We start from the raw sequence: 19,371 nt of genomic DNA, 5'->3' as shown, positions 1-19,371 counted from the left end.
GTTATTCAAACTGTCCATAACTGAATTTAGGTTTTTAATTATTACAAATAAATATAACAGTTGCTTATTTCTTAACATTGTAAAGACCCAAAGTTGCCATATTCAAATCAAATAGTGCCTGTTTATGGTTACATAAAGACCTTAAATATTACTGTGTGAAATTCTTGCTGAACTAGAATGTAATGATAACAATTTGTTTTAAATAAATGACAGTGCAACAAACACATGCAAAGTTTACCACAAAGTGCAAGCTTAAATTTGTGTGTGTGTGTGTGTGTGTGTGTGTTGCTCCAAATCATCTAGTTAAATACAACTTTAGTCCTATTGCAAGAGGCTCTTGTATTTTATATGAGCTCCTAACCACTAATATTTCCCACCACCATTTAGTCATTGTAAGGCATGCACCAGTTTACATGAAGGATAGACTTGTTTTTAAGCTTGGAACACTTTCTTCCATTGAGAAGGATAAAACAGAAAAAAATAATTTATATGTATCTCACTTTTTTTCTTTTTATCTTTTCCTTTTTCTTTTTTGCATGTTAAGGTGATTTTAACTGCTATTTACCGTTTCATAATTTCTTTTTGGTGTTTTTGTGCTAACTTGTGTATTTTGTTACTTGTTATTTGTAACAGTTAATTTTTCTTGTTTCTTGTATTAAGCCTTAGTTTATTTCATTTTGATATGGTAATCATGCATGTTTCGTCAATTTATTGTTAAACAATTGAGATTGTTTAACAATAGTTTTCCAGCTTAACTTATTTTTCATAATGTTCTTTCCACAGTGGATCACCTAATAATATCTTGTATTTATTGATTTATATTGCATTCTTAGTGTTTTTAATCATATTGACACATTTTATCTCGTATTAATATTCTCCAATATTTTCATGATGGTACTAGTACTTGCATAATAACAGATAAAAAAGAATGGCCTAGCTTCAAACATCAACTTTGACAGGAGTGTATTTTACTACATTTTGTGTTTTTTTTCCATGTATTTGTGATGAGAGAAATTTGTATAGTAATTTGTGGGGTAAAACAAATCCTATTAGAATCTGTACATTACGCTATAACAACACTTGTTCATACTTTCAATAAAAAGTAAAATCACAACACCAATGTTTCATGAGCACAATAAATTTTTTTGTATAATGCTAGAAGAAAACCATGTGAAGCATGTTTTTCTTTTATTTTTACACAAACTAATTTATTATACACATCAAACATTAGTGTAGTGATTTTACTTTTTTATTGAAATATGAGATTGTGCCTTTGTTTGTTAATTAGCATTAATTCTATCTTGAGAAAGGAATTTTGTCAGCTGTGTTATTTTGTCACTTATAAGAAGAAATAAATTGTGATAAAGTAGTGTGTAAATACTATGCTAAACTTCACAAAAGCATAGATGTCTTTTACACAATGCAAATTATATATAGCTTTAATTATTAGCTTGGTGGTTGACGTGTTTAAGACTAAAAATCATCGTTTGGGTTCAGATGCTTCTTTAAATGAAATATATATTGTAACAAATTTTAGTTCAGGACACAAAATTATTGGATGTAAATTAACTGAAAAATATATATTCATTAAAGTTGACATCTTTTTACTATACTGAAAAGATGAAGGTAATTTTTTTGAGAACTAGTTTCAATTATAAATGATTTTCTGATGACACCTCTTACTACTAATAAGGTATTTTAGAATAATATTTTGATTTTGTCTCCAGCTAATTCTCCTACTCCTTCAAATCAAATGTCAGCATCAATGACTGCATCTACACATGCTGGATATGAAATTCCTGCTAGACTTCGCACACTGCATAACCTTGTCATTCAGTATGCCTCTCAAGGGCGATATGAAGTTGCAGTTCCTCTTTGTAAGCAAGCACTAGAGGACTTAGAAAAAACTAGTGGTCATGACCATCCAGATGTTGCAACTATGCTGAATATTTTAGCTCTTGTTTACAGGTTTGTAAACATTTTTCCATTTTGAAGTTTAAAATTTTAATCTTTTAGTAAATATTGGTGTAAAAGGTTGATTTTCTTGAGTTCCATTTTTAAGAATGAATTTGATGGTTTTCTGTGTTGAAAACACACATTTGTTAACTATTTTTGCAAAAGGTTGAGTGTTTTAAACACTTGTAAAATACTAAATTTTTCAGTTTTGTAATGTGAAAAATTTTGTATCTTAGTTTGTTATATGCAGAATATTAATTGCAAACGTTGCACATTTGGATGTGTGTAATGCTTAATGGTAATAAGAACTCATTATAAAAGTAACATTAAACTAAAATGACAAAATGCTATACCTCATATGGTTTATGTGGTAGAAGTCTAAGCTAAAATGACAAAATGCTATACCTCATATGGTTTATGTGTTAGAAGTCTAAACTAAAATGACAAAATGCTATAGCTCATATGGTTTATGTGTTAGAAGTCTAAACTAAAATGACAAAATGCTATACCTCATATGGTTTATGTGTTAGAAGTCTAAACTAAAATGACAAAATGCTATAGCTCATATGGTTTATGTGTTAGAAGTCTAAACTAAAATGACAAAATGCTATACCTCATATGGTTTACAAAATGCTATACCTCATATGGTTTATGTGTTAGAAGTCTAAACTAAAATGACAAAATGCTATAGCTCATATGGTTTGTGTGTTAGAAGTCTAAACTAAAATGACAAAATGCTATACCTCATATGGTTTATGTGGTAGAAGTCTAAGCTAAAATGACAAAATGCTATAGCTCATATGGTTTATGTGGTAGAAGTCTAAACTAGAATGACAAAATGCTATAGCTCATATGGTTTATGTGGTAGAAGTCTAAACTAAAATGACAAAATGCTATACCTCATATGGTTTATGTGGTAGAAGTCTAAACTAAAATGACAAAATGCTATACCTCATATGGTTTATGTGGTAGAAGTCTAAATGTGACAAAGATGACTCTGAAGAAGTTTAAAGCTTTTTCTTTTTTACAGAATTTAAAAAAATTTGCATATTCAAACATTTTTATTTTTAGGCTTTTTTAAAATTTTAAAACAAATTTCATTAGAAATGAGACTCAAGTCTCAGATATATAGTCACTTTTCAGTTAAAAACAGCAAGTTTTATTTAGTATGTAAATGTTTTAAGAAAAATAATATTTTGTGACTGGATTTGTAAGATGAAAAGGTATGCAGTTCCAACAGTCAGTTCTATAAAAATCATGTAGAATTTGAAAGATGCTGATTCAGATAATCAAATAGTGTTACAGTTCATTCAGTGATGCTCCACAGTTTATAATCTTTCAGGGACCAGAACAAATACAAAGAGGCAGCTAACCTACTTAATGATGCTGTTGCTATCCGAGAAAAAACACTGGGGGAGAATCACCCGGCTGTAAGTGTTAAATCCAGACATTGTTTTTGCAATCTCATTTTTCTTTTGTAAGTTAAAGTAATTATAATTTTATTATAGGTGTTTATTAAACATGTCTCATGTATTTGCCAAATACCTGGATTCATCAAGTTATTTGTATTTAGGAAAGGTTGGTTGTTTTTTGGTCAGTTGAGAGCCTTATCATTATCTAAAAAAAGTGTTTAAACTAACACAAACTATTACAAACAATTCTATTTGGGGCAGTTTTCTAAACTCTTCCCATTTTTAACAATCATTGTGATATTCAGAATTTAGTTATTAAAATTCCAAGGATGGCTTGTAAGGGTTTTTTCTTCAGAAATGTCCAAATTATTTTGTACGTATGTTAGGGAAAAGGTAACATGTTAATGCTGTTTTATTTGGTAAGTTGAGCAAAAAGTGTTGCAATTAGAATGTGGGTAAACATTGTTTTTGGTATGTTAAGGTGCATTTATTGTTTATAAGTCATTTATGAGTACATATATATGACAATAATATGGATTTGTTTTGTTTTTTTTATAACTTGTATTATTTCTATAACAAGGAATTTTTCTCAGATATATTATTTTTTTGACATGAAATAAACTGTGACATATTAGTGTAAATACAACTGTTAACATTGTTTGTCAAACTAAAAATGTATATATACCCCAAAAATTTTGCATCATTTCTGGACATGTACACTTCATGTAACTACTCTCTACTAGTATTGCTTCACCCATTTATTGATGTAGTTAGTTACCTCTGCTATTCCTATTCAATTTAGATGTGTATTTTTTGAATGTCACTACAGTTTCTGTTTCAATAAAAAACTTCAATAATTTATGAGTACTTTAATTCAGTTGTTCAATGATTTTTATTTTTATTTTTTTGTTCATCCCAAATTCTAAATGTGATTTGTATGAATTCAAGGCTCAGTGTGTCAAAAATGAAAATTCTCATTATAGTTGGTAACATAAATGGTTTGACTTTCCAGAACTCAGGTTTGCATTATCTGTAGAGGAAGTACAAGTATTAATTGAGAGGGAGCTAAATTCATACATTCAACTGGCAATTTATTCTTCTTTTCAACCTGGACATTTCTGAAGAAAATTTGAACTCTTATTTGGTCAATCATATTTTACACCTTTTAAAGAGGTTTTACCTTCTTCTTTTTTTAACAACTTTTTAATTAGGTATGTTGTATTTTTGCATGTTTCCCCAATTGCTTGTGATGCTTTCATTTCCTTACTTGATAACATTCTGCCTTCCGATTATTAAGTTTTCCCTCTGAGTTCATGCCCAGAAATTTTCTGACTATCTTGAGTCAGTTCTTTGATAGATTATTTAGGCAGAGTATTCATGATGAAACTTTGTATTTGTGTCTCCACAACAGGCAGTTGCCGTCCATTTGACAAAGTTTCATCTCAAGTCAAGTTTCAGCATGCCCCTTCATTTGTTAGACCAATTTGCTTTAGTTTACCATCATGCTTCAGATTCATTTTTGGATTCTTAGCAATTGTGTTTCTACTCTTTCTGTAGGGCTTGAATCCAAGAGCTTCACTTTATTTTAATCAGGTTCAGTTCTAAAGGATTTTTCTTTTCCTTCCTCCTTTCATGTTACATATGCTCCTTCCATTTAGGGTCTAGAGCCTTTTGTCACTCCCTGAAAGTTTTTCAGATGAGCTCAAGCCTCGTTTTTGGTCCGCTATGGCTTGTTTATAGGCATCTGTCCTTTTCCTGAGTACCTGGCTCCTGTGATGTTAGAACTTGTTGGAGAAGGATGCTTTACTTCTGGGAGTGCATCTTCTCCATTTACTTGATGATCTGTATCAGGCCCCCTTTCTATGCAATACCATATTTTTGGGTCATCCTAATTCTTTGGAATCCTGGATTGATATAGCTAGACTGCAATTCTCCTTGTCTTTTCCAGCCATACATTTATTTTGCCCTCCTTCCTCACCTAGACCTTTACCATAATCTTTGTTTTTCCACACCCAGGCTTAAAATGCCAACATTACAGGTAGCATAATTAGTATTACCAGATTAGAAGGTACCAAATCCAGGTCTCTGGGATTTGAGACACTGAATTTCCTTTTTTGGGTCTGTCACAATCTTGTGGTCTTGAGACACTGAATTTTCTTTTTTGGGTCTGTCACAGTCTTGTGGTCTTAGCTTACCATGTTTTTAGTGCACTTAATCTGGTTGTGGATAAAATATTGTGTCTAAACAATATTCTTTCAGTGATTCTTCATTCCATTTTATGAATATAAGCGAGGGTGGGTGGGTGGGAGGAAAGATGCATTCAACCAAGTTTGAAGAGGTCTTCATGTTTATGCTTATCCTCCTATTTGATTTCTCTCCAGAATTCTATCCATAATCCACACCACTCAGTGCCTAGTTCTGATTGTGGATCCAAATTGGCTTAATTTACTCAATTGACTTCCTCTACCCTTACTGCTGCCTTAATCTCTACTCCTTCAACTTTGTTTGGACAATGTTCATGTAGATGTCACCAAGCTCTGTCTTCACACATGGTTTTTGTCAGGCCCACTGCTTCAGCCTAAGGACTGACTCTCTGTGTTGCTTATTTTCTTTCCCAGCTCATCAAACCTTCTTTCACAACCATTAACTAAAGGCATATTCTTCTTTTTACCTTTGGTCTATTTGGTGTGATTTCTGCTGTCCTCACCATTCTATTCCTTTTCTTTCCCAAATCTTCACCTGGTTGTTTGACAAAGACTTGCCTGCTTTGACTATGTCTTGCTATCAGGCAGCCTTGTCAAACACTTTCTGTTGTGTAAGGTTTTGTCTTCCTTAATTATTTTCCAATTCTTTTGAGTCACATTCTCCACATTCCTTTGTTTTGCCTGATTGGGATGACAGTATGGTCCTTTATGTCCTTTTTCATCTTCCCTGTGAACCTTTTACTATGTATTTCATGTACCCATCAAGTCCTATTTCATTCTCCTTGCTTGCAGTCACTGTTTATATAGTTGTGTTAATTGCATCCTTTACCATTCCTCTTATCCTTTGTCCTGAAAAGTCTTTCCTTTCTAATCACAGTGCTGCCTGTTAGGGTAGTTTGGCTTTCAAACCCATTTCCTTGCCTTCTATTTCCCACCTGTATTGCCACTCTGATTCTGACCAGCTTCTTTGTCGAGTGCACTCTTTATGGTATTATGTGGCTCGTGCTGGTACCTTCCAAGATTTATATTTGACTTTTTATTCCTTGGAACCCTTTTGTATCCTATGATATGTCCACTGACACTTTTACTTGTTGTGTTTGTCAACCTGTTCGACTGGTGTATTCAAATTTATCTATGGAAGGTCATGTTACTTAAATAATATTTCTTCTCATCAAATTCATCACATCATTTTTTTATTTGGCTGCTTGTCAGCACCACCCTTTAGAAGAAATAATTTAGGTTGAAATGTGAACTATTCCCCAGCACCTTCAATGCTCACTAGGTCTAGTTTCCATTAATGGATGTTGTCTCCCTTCCATGGTGATTTCACACACATTCTTTTTTCTTTGACTGGGAGTAAAACTTATAACTTCCTTTCATTTTTATGTTATTATTTTCAGTAACACAAATTTTAATCACTGATATTAGAATCCCACTCTTTGAAGGGTGTTACTTGGTCAGGTATGCTTTATCTCAAACATGCACTATTTATTGATTGCAGTATAGCTCTCACTGTAGAAATGGGGTGTTTCCACAAGACCACAATGACAAACCAATTGGTATCTATATATATATTTTTCATTATCATTTGCCCTCATTTATAGTGTGTCATTCATGGACTTTCTGAGTAAAGCAGAAGGGAATTTATGCTCATTTCTGCCAATCTTTAGATTACATAAATCAGTGTCAGTCTGCTTTTCAAAATAGGAAATCATGGATACCCATGGCTTTTTCTCTGTGACATTCCTCTGGACTCTCCACTGTATCCCCCCCCCTTTTTTTTTTTCTTTAATTGGAACAGAGAATCCTTACCACTTCCCAGTTCTTAATCTCTGGGGTAGTGGACTATAATGCTGGTCATGGGATGTACATATGCTACTCCTATGGTTGAGCAAATGTTTCTTGTTTTTCTCATAGTTCCAGATGCAGGATGCTCTTTTCCTGCATATGTGGTTGTTTTTTATGATTTATGCTCATAATACCAGTTACAGATATTACCCTCTTCTTACAGTTAAGTTGAGGTAACACTACAACCTCATAATGCCAGGTTCAGTTTGTTGTACTTCTTTTTCCTATTGTTTTGGGAGTTTGTCTGGTTTTGACCAAAAGCTAACTCTCTCTCCATAATTCCAGTTGCTTAACATAGGACATTCTGCTTACTTGCAGTTAGAGTTGATGAGTACATATATGATTCACAAGCCCTAGCCATTACATTTTGTTACAGTGTATAACATTATGTTACCCTCACTCTCTTAATCTCGAGGATGAGTCATGGAACCTTGTCTGTCTAGTTAATGTTGTGAGTAGACATTGCTAATTCTAATTATATTTTACTATGGATTGCAACTCTTAGAACATGTTGCATGTGTGCACTTAGTTTTTTGTTTGTATTGAATTAATTTCCTCCAGGTGTGTTTTCATATATAAGCACTCTTATTCATTCAGGATGGTCACTTTCTGCTTGGTTTCATTGTTTCACTTACCCTTCCACCTTTACAAGTGGGATTCTAGCTTTGTTTGAATGGAAGGAAGACTATATCAAAAGTTAATATTTTTATTATACTGAACATGTACCTTGTTTCACACACTTTCCACTGTTTCTCATCACCCTTAATGTTTTCCTTTGGAGCTTGCAAATTGTCAAAATGGAGGATTGAATGGGAATAGCATACATAGATGGTGCAATACTATTGATGGGAAGTAGTCACCTGATATGTATGTTAGGAAATGGAGGAGAATTGATGATGGGGTGATAATGAAAATGTTTTAGCAATACTTAGAGGGCAAATGAAGATTGATATAGCCTTGTGCAACAGGAAGCAAATACATATCAGAAATACATTTTCATTTTAAGGAAAATGTTAACTTTTGTCTTGCATGAAAAGAAATAACCTGTGGCAAAGTAGTGTGTAATATCTCAAATGAGTTATTTTTTTTCTCTACCAAATGCAGAATTTGATTATGTTATGTTCAAAGATTGTGGGTACAGTTGAATTACTGCACAGTATAGCTTATTATTTCAGTACTTGTTTTGTGCTGTAGGTTGCTGCAACACTCAACAACTTGGCTGTCTTGTATGGGAAACGAGGAAAGTATAAAGAAGCAGAACCTCTTTGTAAACGAGCCCTTGACATTAGAGAAAAGGTTAGATGTTTCTTTTAAAGATATTGTAGCATAATTAAAACAGTGTTGTATGTCAAATAAATTATTAGTTGAGGTTGAAATCTCAAAGAATTTTCTGAACCCTAGCACTTCAAGATTTTAGTGACCAAAATCCCAGTATCACAGCCAAGAATCTAAGCATTTTATTTACATACTTTCTGTTTCATCTTAATCAAAAATAATTTAAATACCTGCATTTCTTAACTAATTTAAATGATAATGCAGAAACAAGAGATGTGTAAAACTTTCAAGATTTTGCAAATATACTTATTAAAGCTGTTATTTTACCTTATGAATGTTTGTGTTGAAATCCCTTGATGTATCTGACTGTGTCACAATCACCTAGTAAGAATGGTTGTTTAGTATTCAGAGTATAAGCAATTATGCTTTGAATACAGGTAGCTTCTATTTTTTGATGAAATTTGATAAAAAAAATACATTGGTTCAAACATATCAGCAATTTTAATAAGTATGGTCACTGTGAGAAGGAAATCTGGATAACAGTAGAATCTCCAAAATTCCAGAATTGTCTTCCTTAAGTCTCAGGATGTGTTTATGCTTGTTGAAATACAATATCCCATGATTGCTATCTCTAGGTAATATACTATTTTCTTAGGTAATTAGTAACACTACAAGAGTATTTAGCAAATTTTTTAAAATTGTTGTGTTATCAGGACATTGTTTAAAATACTTCAAAGAAGTCATTGTTTAAAAGTAGCAAACGTAAAAACAACTTTGGATAAAAGACAAACTTTTTATGAGTTGGTCAAAGTGCACGTCATGACCTTATACAAAGTTACATTCAAAATTCAATTAAACTATATCATCAATATATACAAATGAAACTGGCATCAAAAGAAAGCTTATAAATCAAGCCATAGTATTAAGTTTTAATTTTGTAATTTTAAAAGGGAATATATAATAAATTCTTGATCTCACCTTCTATAAGAATTTACATTTATTTTAATACATTTTCTGGTGTAATGAGTTTAATGTTACTAATTACAGATTGTTGATAAGTTACCCATTCATATTTATTTTATGATGAGAAAAGTTTTCTGGGTATAATATTTTGTCATTTATGAAAAATATTTATAGCAGTGTAACATGGCTTTGATAGTTGTTTTTATTACTTAATATTAGTTCTGTGATACATAATTTTTTTCAGCAATATTATGTTGTCTTATATAAAAATAAATAAACTATGACAAAGTAGTATAACTACAATTGTACATTCTAAATAGCTGAAATCTCTTAACAGTTTACACCTGTTTACATGTAAATATTATTACCCTTTGCACTAACTAATCATTCTGCCACACAAGTTTTAAATCACTCAGTGAACATGCAGCTTACATTTTCTATCAAAAGTATGTAACACGCAAGCTGTTTTTACCTAATCTAACCATATCTAACTTAAGTTTCTAATTTTTAAATTTTAGTTCCCTTTATAATATTAAATAAACAATATGCATGAAAAGCAAGAAATATAGTTCTAACCAGAGCCTTTTTTGTTTTGTTATGTATGACTTTTGATGTCTAATTTTTTATAGTAATGATACTACTGTGCTAAATAACGTGTATTTAATTAAGTAATGCAACTATTAACAAATAGTAACAAGTTGCATGAAGGAAACAACATCCTATAACTGTCCTAATCTTTCTTCCTTACTAAGTGTGTGATAAGAGCCTTTGAAGAAAGAAATAAGAAAAATTATGAAATTGTCTTCAGAAGGTGTTGTTATAAATCATTAGAATATGAATTATTTTCTTTTTAGGTATCTGTGAGAAAAAGTCATCCTTTATAAAATAAATGTTAAGATTTTAATAAATTGTTTCTCTCTTTTGCATGACTCATACCTAGCCTTGAATCTAACTTGAAACTTACCAGGTTTTTGGACTAAGTGTCTATATAATTAACTAAAACTTAAAACGTAAAACAGAATTTAACATAGAATTTCTTTGTGAAATCTTGCAATAGTCTTCATGTTAAAAGTTGTGTTTAAAAATTGTTTTATTTCTGTAAGGTTTTAACCGTCTGAATATGGGCAGATAAAAGTCGATGTCAAGTTTTTGCAGTGTTACATTCAAAATGTAATTAATCTACTTTATTATCAGTGTATGTCAATAAAGTTGTCATCAAAACATAGTTAATTAATCAAATATTAATATTATATACCTTTTAATTTCTTAATTTTAAAAGAATGTATTTAAATTGATTCCCATTCTCCACTTCTTTATCATGTGACACTTGTTCTTTATAAATTGCTCAATTTAAATGTGTTTTGCATGCTTGATTTAGCTTCCAAGCCTTAATGCAAGTAACAAACTTATAATTTTATAGCTTCTAATATTACCTTCCTTTTGAAAGATGCATAACGAAAAGTCAAATTCACCATACCTTATGAATTCTTCTTGTGTAGGTTTTAGGAAGAGACCACCCAGATGTAGCCAAACAACTTAACAACTTAGCTTTACTCTGTCAAAACCAAGGAAAATATGAAGAAGTAGAAAAGTATTATCAAAGAGCACTTGATATATATGAAAATACCCTTGGTCCTGATGATCCCAATGTAGCAAACAAAAAATAACCTTGTAAGTCTTGTTTTGTTCTTCATACTGCTGTTTCTTATTTTAGTAAAGTAAATTATAGTCTATCTATCAGGTCATCCCATAAGTAATGTCTGAAAATTTAATACAGGAAGTGCATCATCATTTTTGTCTTTGTAGAAGGTTTTAATGACTAAAATATGTTGTAAGATGTGTATAAAAATGTTCAGACAAGTAAAAGAAACTAACCCAACTCCACTTTTTCAAATCATTAATTAAATAAACACATGAAGATGGATTTGTCTGACCAGCACTTTAGGCATATAATGCTTTACGAGTTTCAAAAAGGCAATAGTGCAGCAGAACTTTCAAAAAACATTCAAGGTGTTTATGGTGCAAAGCCTTTCAATGAAAGAAAATGTTATAACTGGTTTCAGAAGTTTGGATTAAGTGATTACAGCTTAAGGTTCAGGTTGTCCTGTTGAGTTTAATGATGACTTGCTACTGGCTGCACTTGATGAAGATTGTGCTGCAACAGTTGAAGAACTAGCACAGAAACTTAATTGAACCCATTTAACATTTCACCATTATCTGCAACAGCTTGGAAAAGTGTCAAAACCTGGAAAATGGGTCTTCCATGATTTGACAGAAGCCAACCTTAGAGCAAGAGTGGACATTTGCACTCTCATGAATGTAACTCACCATTTTTGAACAGGAGAGTGACTGGAGATAAAAAAAAATGGATATTTTATGAAAATGTTAAGTGCTGCAGGCAATGACTCAGTGCAGGTAAATTAGCTAAAGTACAGCCCAAATTGGACCTCCACCATATGAAAGTCCTTGTACGCATTTAGTGGGATATTGTTGATGTGATACACTTTAAGTTGCTGCCACTCAATGTAACAATTATATCAGATTTCTGTTGTCAACAGTTAGAGTGCTTGAATGTTGCATTGAAAGAAAAGAGGCCTGGTTTGATCAGCCGTAAAGGTGTTGTGTTACACCAGGATAATGCACAGCCCCATACAGCAAGGATCACATCTGCAAAGATTGAAGAGCTAGATTAGGAAGAACTTCCACATCCTTTTTATTCTCCAGACCTTGACAAATCTGATCATCATCTATTCTAAAGTTTGCAGAACTATCTTGATAGAGAAGAGCTTGGAACATATGAAAATGTCAAAACCACCCTCTCTACATTCTTGTCCTCAAATCCCAAGAATTTTATTGAAGTGGTATTAAGAAGCTTGTGAATCATTAGCAAGAAGTAATTAATAATAATGAAACATACATTATTGATTACATAACATTGAAAGCATTTGAAATCATTTCTCTTTTTCTGAACCTAAAATTGGGCATTACTTAAGGATGACCTGATGCTTTTAATCATTGATATACGAGTTGCCCTAAAATCTAATCTTAGTCTTGTTTGTTTTGCACTTTTAATGTATAAAAATTGGGTACTATCCTACTTTAATCCTTCCACCTATGAACTATAGAAAGTGTGTGATCTTCACCATATATATTTTCATTTTTAATGTCATAATGTCTTGTGGTAGTGTTTTAAATTCATCCACTTACAGTCCTACACAATGTGTTTTATCTGTATCATTTCTGTTTTGCATTTTTTAACTGCATGTGTGCGACCCCATGGACTCAGCAGTACATCGGCATGCTTACATCTTAGGAACTAGATTTCAGTACCCATGATGAGTAAAGCATGGATAATCATTATGTATCTTAACTAAAACTGTGTGCATAACTGAAACAAACTGAACCTCAACAAATGTGTTGCTTGCTTTTATACTATCAAAATAGAAATCTTTAGCTTATTTAGTTTTGCAATTAATAGTTCTTTAAAGAATTTTCAGCTCCTTAGTTTGTGCAATGCAAAAAAAAGTACTTGATTTAAACACTTTAGTTATAAAGTTAAAAGCTCAAGTCTCAATAACATTTGAATAATGTTTCAAGTGAATGTGGATGACTGCTCAGAATCAGCTTTGTAAGTAATGGTAGATTGATAGATAAACCTTTAGACATATTTAGTCACTGTAGTGAATAATAATGATGTATTACAACTTACTAATTATACAATTTTTCCCATAATGCTAACCAAGCATAATATAAATGCAAAAATAGGACATAATATTTGTATTCAATTAATTAATTAATTTTGAACTCTTGCTTTTTTCAGGCCTCAGCTTTCTTAAAACAAGGAAAATATAAAGAAGCAGAAATACTTTACAAGCAAGTTTTGACAAGAGCACATGAAAGGGAGTTTGGCAGTATTAACGGTTGGTCAATAAGTGATTGATATGTATAATGTAAAAGAGAAAAGCATGAAGCCATAAAAACAAATTAACCCCCTCACTGTGACAGGCCTTGTCAATTATCTTCAGATATAGGAGCTAGGTGTGCTTAACCTAACTTCACTACTGTTTGAACCAGGAAATGGGGGCTGGGCTACTCTAGGGCCGCGATCATCTGCAGTTTTTTTTTTTCCGCAATTTTGTCAAAATAATTGTGCTATTACAATTCTAGACAGTTATTTACATGTTTTGAAGAAATTATCTCTCAGAGATTAAATTTGGTTGCAGAAGCTCAGATGTTACATGATATCCAGGGTTTTCATGTGCAGGACGTGGCATTGTCAAATCTTAAGTCGATCAGTTCAAACCTAGCCTTGCTTCTTTTATTTTTAGTTGTTAAGACAGCAATACAAAATGTTTGTAGATTGGTTAACTTTATTTCATTAGCGATTAGTATACAAAGATGTACAAAAATACACATTAAGGTTTCAAAGATTTTACTCAACTTCATTTGTGTTCTGCTGTTCAATGCTGCACAGCAGGCATCCTTTCACCACAAATTCATGTTCAGGATGTGTTGAGGTGTTGCCAGATTATGCATTGTCTTTTTCCCTACAAATTAGTGATATCTTCGGTCTGTTTTAACAAAGGCTTTTATATAATATATCTGAAGCATAGATTTGCACTGATGTTTGATTGTTTATTCATAGACATTAAAGGATGTGGTTGTTCTTCTGTGTCTATAGCAGAAAAAGTGCCAATATTTAGGACCTGTTTATGCTTAAGTTAACAATTAAATTCTTCTAAAATAGGAACAGGCAACCAAATGAGGAAGAATTACAGGAGAAAAGGTGAAATTGGATTTGTATAATTCACAAAATTTGAAGAAATTTAGCATGACCGAACAACACTTTGCTCTTTCAGTCATGATTGGGATGACTTTAATGATTGTTCTTGATAATGTGATTTAATAGCAGTAAAAAAGTTATAATTTAAAAATGGGGAACATAAATATGTTGAAAAATGTTATTTAGATTAAACAATGGGCTAACTAGTGTCTCAATTGTCTTGTTCTGTGATCTGTGATTTTTTTGTTTTTCCTATACCATTGGAGATAATTGAGGTATTGGTATCTGTTTATTTACTTTTACAGCATTGAGTGCATGCTAATGATTACATGATGTCAATAACCACTTGTTAGTATTGGGTATGTAAATACAATGAGTGTTCAATATACATTCAAATCTTGAAAACTGACTGATAAGGTAGAATTGTTTGTTTATTTTACAATCTCAGAAAGCTTTTATTAGGTCAACATACAATAAAAATACTGAGTAGATATTTTAATGTACTTTTTTAACCATCTTTTGGTTTGTCACGTAGTAAACCAACCAGTGGCAAAGTGGTAAGCATGTAGACTTGTTTGAGTCTAAACACATGAACTGATTGTTGAATTTTATAGAAAGAAGAAATACAAAATGGTGCAAAATTAGTGACATGTTGTGCAACAACTCATTTTATTCCTTAAAAAAAACTTGAGAAGTGTTGAAACCACCATTAAAATTCTAGAAACAGTTTTATTTAGAACTCAAAGAATCTGAAAATAGTATTGTACTTCCAAGAGTTCAGTAATGTTGTAGGTTCAAGTTATATTTAGCACAGTTTTACTCACAAATAAAATACCAAGTGTCACAATGAAATTTTTAGTCACCATGATGACCTGGTTCCTGGAATTTATCAAGGCCTGTGTTGTGAGTTCATTTAAAGTGACCAAATTCGTAACACCAAACTGACCATTAGAGTTTTCAAATTATATCTTTTAATATATTTTGTGTATCTTTAAAAATTTTGCAAATGCTTAATAAACATTAAAAAACTTTTGTGCACAAAAAATTCAAGTATTTTTGCTAAAAATTAAATATATGGATGCAGACTGTTAATTACTTTGAGTGCAAAGTGATTTTTCATATTAAGATTAAGAATACTTTTCTTTATCTGAAAGTTCTTAAGTTTAATTTATCTAATCTCTAAAACTTCCTAAATAAATATGAGTTGCTTTTTTCAGGAGAATTTTATAATTTATCTGTTATTTTCTCTACCCTACCTCTGTAAGCATTTACCTAGCACTTTGTGATAGAGAGGATGTGACAAGTGGGCATAATAAGTCTGATTTTCTAACTTATGACTCCATAAACAAATCAGATTGAAGGTTATAAAAAATGTGCTGTGTCTGAGTTGTAACTATATTATAATGAGTAATATGCATTCAGGTTTGTAGTTCTCAAAGTGTTAATAAATACATCAGAGGAGGAGGAAGACCTAGAGAACAAATATCACAATTTTCATACCAAGGGAGTTTGAGAGACTTTTAAAAATATTTTGTTATGAAATTAAGGACAACAAAAATTGTGTAATATTAAAATTTGTTTTATTAATTACATCTAGCCCCCTGCTGGTACAACAGTAAGTCTATGGTTTTACAATGCTAATATCGGGGGTTTGATTTCCCTTGGTGGGCTTAGCAGAAAGCCTGGTGTGGCTTTGCCATAAGAAAACACACACACGTAATTACATCTAGATGCCAAGTTTTATTCCTATGTAATAACTTATCACCATTTTTAAATTTTGAATGCATAACAAAAAAAGAAAAAGGGCATTACATGCACACTTTTACTAGGTCATTGTAAGGGGGATAACATTGAAATTTGTACATTTTTTTCTTCTTAATTTTTGATTACATATTTCATGTATTTTTTACTGTAGACGACTAAACAAAAATGACATTTTAATTTTCAATTTTTAGCTAAAAAAGTAACCAACAACAGTATAATATAATTGAATTTTTCTAGTTCTGTTTATTATAGAAGTGATTTGTTTTTCTTATTCATTGTTTAAGCTAATACAGTTTTAGAGTTCTAGTGCAGTAGATATTATGGTGTTGGAGTGATGAATTTGAGAAATCTTTAAATGGAATTTAAATATAACTAATATATTATCACTGTGAGCAATATTAAAATCCGAAAGTTGGATAACAAATCTTGTTGCTCTTGTTTAACTTGTGTAAATGGTAAAATTTGTATTCACTTTAAGAAACATGTTGAAACAATAAGAAACTTTGTTGCTTTAGGAGACAACAAACCTATCTGGCAGGTTGCTGAAGAACGAGAGGAAAACAAGAACAAAGAAAAGGACAATGCTCTGTATGGTGAAGTTGGAGGTTGGCATAAGGCTGCAAAAGTGGATGGGTATGTAAATACAATGAGTGTTCAATATGCATTCAAATCTTGAAAACTGACTGATAAGGTAGAATTGTTTGTTTATTTTACAATCTCAAAAAGCTTTTACTAGGTCAACATACAATAAAAATACTGAGTAGATATTTTAATGTGCTTTTTTAACCATTTTTTGGTTTGTCACATAGTAAGCCAGCCAGTGGCAAAAGTGGTAAGTATGTAGACTTGTAATGGTAAAAACTGCATTCAGTACTTGGGTGGTGAGCACAGCATTCTTATAGCTCTTTGCTTAAATTTAGTTATTTAGTGAAATGTCTGGTATTAAAATATAAAGGTAAATATCCTTTCAAATGATAGAAATATAAATTATATCAAATGTAAGCACAATGTCTAAATTTATCTTCTTGTTTTTAATAAATGTATACTTTACAATTCATTTTTTGGAGATTAATTCTTAGAATTAAAGGTAACCTAAAATATTAACTTGTTCTCTAAATATTTATAAAGAAAAATGTGAATTTTGTCTAAAAATAATTATATATTAGTAAAGAAAGCTACTAAAAATCAGTATGGTTCTTTTGTTTGTGTTTGACAAATGGCTAATAGCGATGCTTGTAAGGCTGCAGAAGAAAAGTTACAAATAGCTTTATATCAATTTGCCATCAAAGTATACATTAATAGTATTAAATCTGTTAATGAATATAAAAAGATCATACTTGAATTATGAAAATCCCTGGAATTTAACCACTAAATTGTATCTGGTGGTCAATGTCAGCAAATCTCTAAATCTGAGAGAAAAATAATTAAGGACTCAATCCACTAATTCAGGAATTTCAAAATATTTTAGTTTGAAAATCCCCAAAGACTAGGTATTTTTTGTGAAGGCTCTTTTCTATTAACTAAGTGTAAATTGAAAATAATAGCCACTTAGCGATACCTTACTTTCAAAAAACATTTCAAGCATAAACAATATTGTGCACTTACTGCAATAAATAAACTTATCATTGCTTTGTCTGGTGTCAGTTAAATTGTAAAGAGAATATTTGTGTTTATGATAAAACCCCCTCTCAGATTGTTCTATGAAGATCCTAGTTTATGAATCATTACATGATTTAGATATGGGGGGAGTGGATAAAGTCAAGTGTGGAGTGAAAGGTGTGAACCAAATAAATGTTGTAAATATTATATCAGAAATTCTAAAAAACTAAAGTCACTACATTAGCTTAGCAGCAAGAAGTGTAAGAAATTTCTTATTTTTGTTGTATATAAACTCGTAAAAATGAGACACACATCATCTGTTTCATATTTGACTGAGCAAACTAGAAAATAGTGTTATATCAATTTATTTTAGCTCTAAGTTATTAAAAGCAGGCTGTAAAGTATATTTCTTTTCTTGCTTAACTATTTTCAGAGTATCCCTGGAAAATTCATTCTATCTTTAAGAAAATTTTTTTTTTACTTCAAAAAAAATTTTTTTTTCTACTTTATTATTAACATTAACACTCTCTACGTAGGTTCATTCGAACCAACCAACCATGTAATCACTTTGTTCTCATTTAACCCTTTCATTATAGGTTGTGGGTAAATGTCCATGTCATTGTATTTATTGGCTTGCATTAAACATTTTATTGAACTACTATTTTATGAATGTATGTCAATAAGTTTGGAATAAAATTGTAGAGTATAATTTAAACTTTAATATCATATATCAATTAATTTCTTAACTTAAAAGTAAATATTAAAATGACACATCTGGTATATTCAATGCAGCACTATTTAAAATGAGACATTTCTTATTTCAAAATACTAAGTCTATAGTTTTGTACAAATTAGAAACTCAAATTACCAATATTGACCAGCCAGAATATAAAATAAGAACCTTATATATTTTTACATTCCTGAGAGATAGCTTGTGTACTGAATCAAACGCAGTGACTCTATTCATCTCTTTTAGTTTTTGGAAATGGTTCCTTATTTGCACTTATTTCAATATATGACATGAATAACCAACTGACACCTTACGATGTCCATGTGATGGTTTTCTCAGCCATTTTAATGTGTGAAAAGGTTACCAGCTTCTTTCAGACCATGATTTCAAGAAAATAGGTTGTGCTTTACTCTGCCCAAAGTTTCATATTTTTTTTAAACTAAATACAACTTAGTTACTAAGCTTAATAAAATTGTAGTGGAATTCTATGGTATCAGCATAGTTATTTATATTTTGGTTATTCAATTGTATATATAAAACCTAAAAAAATTGTTTGGTATGCTCCATGTGCAAAATTTTAAAAAGCTTAGTAGCTTATGTCCATCAGCAATATCTATTGGATGAGATAATTCTTTGCTATACTTTTTGTTTATTGTTCTACATTTTAAGAAAAAAATGTTTCATAACTTATTTTTAAATATTAATAACCTATATATACATATATATAATGTTTAATAATTTAAATGTTACTGTATATTACAAAATACCATTCCACTAAAACACAGCCAAGACAAGAAAGACTGAAGATCAGTTTTATATTTTTATATTATCAGATAC

The 19,371-nt window shown here is 31.0% G+C and overlaps 1 pseudogene across 1 annotated transcript in view; it reads left to right on the top strand.

The window, feature by feature from the left end:
* Nucleotides 1–19,371, top strand: part of LOC143255181 (kinesin light chain-like) — a 45,861-nt pseudogene that overhangs the window by 15,084 nt on the left and 11,406 nt on the right. The window contains exons 5-10 of the transcript XR_013030462.1: nucleotides 1,728–1,968; nucleotides 3,299–3,386; nucleotides 8,615–8,716; nucleotides 11,158–11,329; nucleotides 13,479–13,578; nucleotides 16,721–16,838. The product of XR_013030462.1 is annotated as a kinesin light chain-like (transcript). The remainder of the gene's footprint in view (nucleotides 1–1,727; nucleotides 1,969–3,298; nucleotides 3,387–8,614; nucleotides 8,717–11,157; nucleotides 11,330–13,478; nucleotides 13,579–16,720; nucleotides 16,839–19,371) is intronic.

The sequence above is a fragment of the Tachypleus tridentatus genome, chromosome 1 (genome assembly GCF_004210375.1).
Source record: "Tachypleus tridentatus isolate NWPU-2018 chromosome 1, ASM421037v1, whole genome shotgun sequence".
Taxonomy (NCBI): Eukaryota; Metazoa; Arthropoda; class Merostomata; order Xiphosura; family Limulidae; genus Tachypleus; species Tachypleus tridentatus.
Note: the sequence above shows the minus strand (reverse complement) of the source record. Positions and strands in the feature narration are given on the sequence as shown.